The 6,498-nt window shown below is 43.6% G+C and overlaps 1 pseudogene; it reads left to right on the forward strand.

Moving 5' to 3' along the window:
* The first annotated feature begins 3,546 nt into the window (after window positions 1–3,546).
* LOC102827841 lies at window positions 3,547–6,139 on the forward strand (annotated as a pseudogene).
* Window positions 6,140–6,498: the final 359 nt, after the last annotated feature.

Here is a 6,498-nt window from a genome sequence, read left to right on the forward strand (position 1 = left end):
GTTATCAGATTCAAAATGGCCAATACCAGTCCATTTCAGCACACTAATGCCTAAGATATTGATGTTTATGTGTTCCATTTCATTTTTGACAACTTCCAATTTTCCTAGGTTTATACTTCGTACATTCCATGTTCCAATTTTCAATGGATGTTTACAGCTGTTTCTCTTCATTTTGAGTTGTGCTCCTTCAGCAAATGAAGGTCCTGTGGGCTTTACTTCATGTCATCATGGTCAACTCTACTTTGAGGAGGCAGCTCTTCCCCAGTTGCATTTTGAGTGCCTTCCAACCTGAGGGGCTCATTTTCTGGCACTATATCTGACAGTGATTCTCTGCTATTCATAAGGTGTTCAGCAACTAAATATTCGAAAGTAGTTTGTCGCTCTTTCTTCCTAGTCTGTCTTCTTCTGGAAGCTCATCTGAAACCTGTCCACCATGAGTGACCCTGCTGGTATTTAAATACTGGTGGCATAGCTTTCAGAGTCACAACAACTCACAAGCCACCACAATATGACAAACTGACAGATGAGTGGAAGAGAAAGCCTCATTTTTCTCCCGAGTAACAGCTGGTAGTTTTGAACTGCTGACCTTGAGGTTAGCGGCCTGACTTGTAACTACTACACTAGCAGAACTTCTTTTTATACTCAGAGGGATGGTGAAATTGACCAATCCCCACATTAGTGTTACATTTACCCTACATGCATGTTTTCACCCCTCATTATTATATATTCTCACTGCTGTTCAATGCCATCAAGTCAGTTATGACTCATAACACCCATATATAAGGCTTCTAAGGAGCAGCTGGTGAGTTTGAACAGCTGACCTTGTAGTTGAAATCAACCTTGCTGTCCAGTGCTTTATCCCACAGCACCACACCAGCACTCCATTATTATATCTAGAGGAACCATTATTAAGGAATTAAATGTCATCCAACATGGATTATCCTTTTCCTTCTTACTAATTTATAGATTTAATTGTGACCCTAAAAAATATGTGTTGAGTTGTCTTTGTTATGTTGATGCGGCAGTATTAGTGTAAGATGTGCCTTAAATTAATCTTTCTTGAGGTCTAACAAGGGCAGATTGAGCAAGCAACGAAACAAGCAAGGACAGATGAGGGAAGACAGATGCCACACCACATGAGGTCTCCAAGGAACCAAGAAACAGAAACTGGGAAAGAGATAAGGACCTTATCCCACAGCCTGCAGAGAGAGAAAGCCTGCCCATAGCATTGATGCCCTGAATTTGGATGTCTAGCCTCCTAACCTGTAAGAAAATACGTGTCTGCTTGTTAAAGCTACTCACTTGGGGGTATTTCTGTTCCAGTAGATAAGGAAGACATTAACATAGCCCTGATTTTGTTCTGGTGCCATCCCTTCTCCATCAGCCAAATGCTTCAAGGAGGTTGACCTCAGAGGGTAGGTCCTGATGGGTGTAAACCAATCATGGTGCTCCATGCTGTGCCAGGACTGGTTTAACTATGGGCATGTAGTACAGTTTTGAGACAGATGTGAGGAGAAGTTCTGGGACACAGGCGTCCTGGGGAAGCTTTCCTCACTCTAAAGAAGAGACTCAAAGGTGAGAAGACTTCTTTTCCTAAACCTTGGCGATTGTATGCTTGAATGTAGCATCTGGAACTTATGACTGAGCAAGTAGTGAAGGAACAGGGTCTTTGATAACATCACTAAGCCACCAAACCAAACAAACTTGGAGCCACTCTCTCTTTGGACTTCTGTTTGTAAGCAATTGAATTGAGTCCTTCAGTTACTTACTGTTCTAACTGCATGGCCCAGGACCCAAATATCTATGACATGGAGGGACCACATTTGAAGGGGCTGTTCTCAGTTCTCCCTTCTGGCACTAGAACTCTGTATGAATTTCCTATTGCTACTATAATAGATAGAGTCCTGGTGTGGCGCTGTGTGCTAATGCGTCAGATTGCAAAGTCATTTGAAATGCAAGGTCGGTGGTACAAGACAACCAGCGGCTCCTTGGAAACCCTATACAGGATCGCTATGGGTCGGAATTGACTTGATGGCACTTAGCAACAACAACTGTGGCAGATGATCACAGACTTAAGAACACACATGTATTTATTCTTTTACAGTAATGGAGTGCAAAGTCTGCATTCCCTTCTGGAGTCTCCAGGGAAGAATTTATTTCCTTGTATTTTTCAGCCTCTAGAGGCCACCTATATTCCTTAGTTTATGGCCCTTCCTTATATTTCATCAACTTCTTGCTTCGGTCACTGACTGACTCTTCTGTCTCCTCTTAGAAGGACACTTGTGATTACAGTGAGTCCACCTGGATAATCCAGGATAAGATTCCCATTTTAAGACCCTTAATTTAATCATCCCATCCTCATTCATTCTAGCTTGGAGTCCAGGTGTGGCACTGTAGGATAAGCACTGGACCACAAGGTCAGTATGAACTGCAAGGTGGTTGGTTCAAATTCACCAGCAGCTCCTTGGAAACCCTATACAGGGTTGCTATGAGTCGGAACTAACTCAACAGCACTTAACTACTACTACTAATTTAATCATGTCTGAAAATCCTTTTTACTATGTAAGAGAAGATATTCACAGGTCTTAGACATTGGACTATGGGCACCTTTGGGGGAGTGGCATTATTCTGCCCACCACAACCTTCTTCACCAACGGTGATCTGCACATGTCCCCTGCAGACTCCTTGGAGGTTGGTGGTGTTTCCTCCTGGGAACATCATGCAAAGGCCCCAGCCTGATACAGCTCACCTGGCATTTCCTACGAACCAACTATGGAGGTCCCGGTTTGATCTGGTGTCTGCTTCTGGTGGTCAGAGAGAGGTAGGGACTGTGGGTGAAGAACGAGTGAACTTTAGCTACTTCTAAAGTGGAGAGAAACAGAGTGCTTGTATTTTCTTAATAGCAGAGAAGCTGAAAAAGATGTTGTTGTCAAAGGGCCACCAGATGGTTCAGATTGAGATTCAGATTTCCTTAGAAGCTCACTGCTTTTGAGAACCTCAGTGGATGGATGTCACAGCTTGAGCAACTCTGAGATCAGGGTGCTAGGCGTCTATTAGGGAGTGTGAGCCTTGGAGTTGGGCTTCAAAGCCAATAGACCATGGGTCTGTTTCCCATCTATTCTGGTCACTGTGCTGGGGGAGTTCAGAAGAATCACAGGGTCAGCTTTTGAGAACTTTCTAATTACTTTCCTCCTCTGCCCACATGGTGGGTTTCAGGCTAGGCCAAGGAGCCTGATACACGAATCCCAAGTGTGTTCTCCATTCTATCCCAGAGTGTGTCTTTGTCTGACCTGTGGGTCAGGTCTGAGGCAGGGTCACCTTGAATAAAATGAGAGGCTGGGACCAGTCTCTAATGCCCTTCAACTCTCAAATGCCATGGCCTGTGGTTGGGAAAGGGATGTGGAAGATACAATTTTGGAGTCAAAAGTAGAGTTGTAGGGGAGCTGCCTGCTTGGGCCTCTCCTCCGGCAGCTCTCTCCACCTCTTCCATGCTCCAAGGCCCTGTCGCCCATCCTTCCTTTCCCTCTGGTGCATGATGGAAACATCATGGCTGCCACAGCCCAGCTCTCCCTGACACAGCTATCAAGTGGGAATCCTGTATATGAAAGGTTGATACTGGCAGTTCTAGAAAGGTGTTGGCTTCTGATGCTGCTGCTTTCCTGAAAAAAATCAGGACTCCTAGACTTGATATTTGGAAAGATTTGGGATTAGCAGACACAGATGGCAAAGGTATCCTGAACAAACAAGAATTCTTTGCTGCCTTGAGTCTGGTGGCATGTGCCCAGAATGGACTGGGTGTTTCATGATCCCAGTGGTCCTTCACTCAGTGCAACCTCTGCCGAACTCCCATCGGTTGTAAAATCTGAAGGTAAGACCAAATATGAAGCAATTTTTGATAGTTTAAGTCCAGTGAATGGATTTTTATCTGGGGATAAAGTAAAACCAGTGTTACTCAACTCAAAGTTACCTGTGGGTATTCTTGGAAGAGTTTGGGAGTTGGGTGATATTGACCATGATGGGGTGCTTGACAGAGATGAATCTGCAGTTGCCAGGTGCTTGGTAGACTATGCACTGGAGAAGGAACCTGTGTCAATGTCCTTGCCTCCAGTCTTGGTGCCACCTTCTAAGAGAAAATTGTGGGTTGTGTCCCTTGCAGAAAAAGCTAAATATGATGATGTCTTTCTGAAAGCTGATAAGGATATGGATGGATTTGTGTCTGGATTGGAGGTCCAGGAACTCTTCCTGAAGACTGGTTTACCTTCTACCTTACTATCCCCTATTTGGGCATTATATGACACAAAAGGCTCTGGGAAACTATCAAAGGATCAGTTTGCCTTGGCTTTTCACTTAATCAATCAGAAGTTAATAAAGGGCATTGATCTTCCACAGAGTCTTACTCCTGAGATGATCCCACCATCAGACAGGGCCAGTTTACAAAAGAACATCATAGGACCAAGTCCTGTTGCAGATTTCTCTGCTATTAAGGAGCTAGATACCTTAACAATGAAATAGTTGATCTACAGAGGGAAAAGAATAATGTGGAACAGGAAGTTAAGGAGAAAGAAGATACCATTAAACAGAGGACATGTGAGGTTCAGGATCTTGAAGACGACGATCAAAGGGAGAATACTAATCTGCAAAAGCTACAGGCTGAGAAACAGCGAGTACAGGAACTCCTTGAGGAGCTGGATGAACAGAAAGCCTAAGTGGAGGAGCAGCTCAGGGAAGTCAGCAAGAAATGTGCTGAGGAAGCCCAGCTGATCTCTTCTCTGAAAGCTGAATTAACCAGTCAAGAATCACAGATCTTTAGTTATGAAGAAGAACTGGCAAAAGCCAGAGAAGAGCTGAGCCGCCTGTAGCAAGAAACGGCAGAATTAGAGGAGAGTGTGGAGTCAGGGAAGGCTCCGTTGGACCCTCTTCATCAGCATATACAAGATCCACAGCAGGAAATCAGTTCAATGCAAATGAAATGAACAGAAATGAAGGAGTTGGAAAATCATAATCATCAATTAAATTGGTGCAATAGTCCATGCAGCATTCTTGTAAATGGAGCAGCAGATTATTGCAGTCTCAGCAGCAGTGAAACAGCCAACCTTAATGAGCAGACAGAAGGCCCGAGCAACCTAAAGTCCGAGCCCATACACCTGGAATCCCCAGCAAGAAATAGTCCTGAAATACCACCAACTGGTGGTATGGCTGATAAAAAAGAAGCGGTGACTGCGGCTAGTAATGAAAAAGATGGTCCTGAATTTGACAATGATAAGCACTCAAAAGAGGAAGATCCATTTAATGTAGAATCAAGCTCACTGACAGATCCAGCTGCAGATTTCTTTAGTCTGATGCTTTTGTTGGTAGTGATCCTTTCGGGAAAATTGATCCATTTGGAGGTGAACCCTTTCAAAGTTTCAGATTCGTTTGCATCTGACTGTTTCTTCAAGCAATCTACTACTGATCCTTTTGCCACTTCAAATGTCGATCCTTTCAGTGCAGCCGGTAATAACAGTAACATCGGTGGAAACACTGAAGAACAATGATTCCTTTGCTCCTGGTGGAACCGTTGTTGTTGCAGCAAGTGATTCAGCCATAGACCCGTTTGTTTCTGTTTTTAGAAATTAATCATTTGGAGATGGATTTGCTGACTTCAGCACATTATCAAAGGTCAACAATGAGGATCTGTTTAATTCTGTCAGCAATGTGGTCACGACAAAAAATGTGTTTGAGGAAATATCAGTCAAAACTGAAGCTATGCCCCCAGCACTGCTACCAAAGATCGGAACTCCAACAAGACCTTGTCCACCACCACCTGGGAAAAGATCTATCAACAAATTGGATTCTTCTGATCCCTTTAAACTGAAAGATCCATTTCAGCCTTTCCCAGGCAATGATAGCCCCAAAGAAAAAGATCCTGATATGTTTTGCGAGCCATTCACTGCTTCTACTACTATCATTACCAATAAAGAGGATGACCCAATCAATTTTGCTAACTTCAGCGCTTATCACTCTGAAGAAAATATGACTGAATGCACCAAGAGGGAAAGTGAGAGAGAGGAAGAAGAGAGACTTGCCTGACTGAATCAGCAAGAGGACTTAGAACTGGCTATTGATTGCACTCAGCAAATCTGAGATGTCAGAAGCATGAAGAATTCTCACATCCATTGACAACAATATTCATCATCCTGAATACTAAAGTGATTTGTAATGTGTATCAAAACTACCTAAGAGCATGGGAATACAAAAGATTTGAGATTCCTGTAAATGTGACAAAAGTTTGGGTTTTTTGTTTTGTTGTTGTTGTTTCACCCCATTTCAGATTTGTCGCCTGTCCCCTTCCCCCTGTAGAAGCAGTCACCCAGTGAGATTAACTTCACCTACACCCCTGTTCTGGTGTGGACTTACTGTGATCCTTTGCCTGTCTGTGCTACTTGTAAAGCTAGAGCACCCAAGCTTCTGCCTTGTGGAGTATACAGAAATAGTTTCATCCCTGCGCTGCCCTTGTTC

This window comes from Chrysochloris asiatica, unplaced genomic scaffold (assembly GCF_000296735.1).
Source record: "Chrysochloris asiatica unplaced genomic scaffold, ChrAsi1.0 scaffold00022, whole genome shotgun sequence".
In the NCBI taxonomy this organism is placed as follows: domain Eukaryota; kingdom Metazoa; phylum Chordata; class Mammalia; order Afrosoricida; family Chrysochloridae; genus Chrysochloris; species Chrysochloris asiatica.